Here is an 853-nt window from a genome sequence, read left to right as displayed (position 1 = left end):
TTTCCTCTTTTCACAGGATGGCGTGGAAAGTTCCATCGTGCGAATTCCGCGTCTTGCCTAAAGCCAACCTTTAGGGCAAAAGAGGAAGGGGAAAAGGGGGGAGCAGGTACGGGTGGAAATTGAGGGTTTAGAGGATGTGAGGGTGAGTGAGGAGAAGCACCTGCCGCGTGTTTGCTGTTTACTTAGCGTCCAGGTGTTGCGATCCTAACGCTAAGCGATTAAAGCAAATATGGCGGGTATTTCATTTTTCTTTTTTCTTTTTTTCTTTGTAGCCTTTTGTTTATATTTCTTGTAGATGTTCTTTATCTAACAAAGAAGACGAAAAAGGAGGGAAAAAATGTGATTTATTATAAATAAACAAGCGATAAAAACAAGTATGGTAGTTTTTTTCCTTGTTTTAAATGTGTCCTTTTGTTTATTTTACTTGCAGATGTTTTTGATCTATCAAAGAATACGAAAAAGGAGAAAGAAATGTGATGTTATTCAATATAAGTATAATCCGTGGGTAAAAAAAATACGGCGGGTATTTAATCCTTTTTTCTTTATCTTTTTGTTTATATTACTCACAGATGTTCTTTATCTAACAAAAAAGACGAAAAAGTAGAAAGAAATGTGTTGTTTATTAAATATAATGTTTATTCAGTATAATTTGTTTCGTTTTACACTATCGATCGAAAAACAAGACTAAAATGGATCCATGTTTTCGTGAAATTGTCTCAACGCGCCTCCCTTGTCAGACACGTGCTAGCTTGACGTCGACTTGTGAGCTAAATATACGACTGTAATTATTACTAGTCTAAGAAAAGATACAAGCAAGATATATCAAAACATGTGTAGAACTTGTCTTGTGATA

The sequence above is a fragment of the Penaeus monodon genome, chromosome 28, assembly GCF_015228065.2.
Source record: "Penaeus monodon isolate SGIC_2016 chromosome 28, NSTDA_Pmon_1, whole genome shotgun sequence".
In the NCBI taxonomy this organism is placed as follows: Eukaryota; Metazoa; Arthropoda; class Malacostraca; order Decapoda; family Penaeidae; genus Penaeus; species Penaeus monodon.
This window is presented reverse-complemented; position numbering follows the sequence as displayed.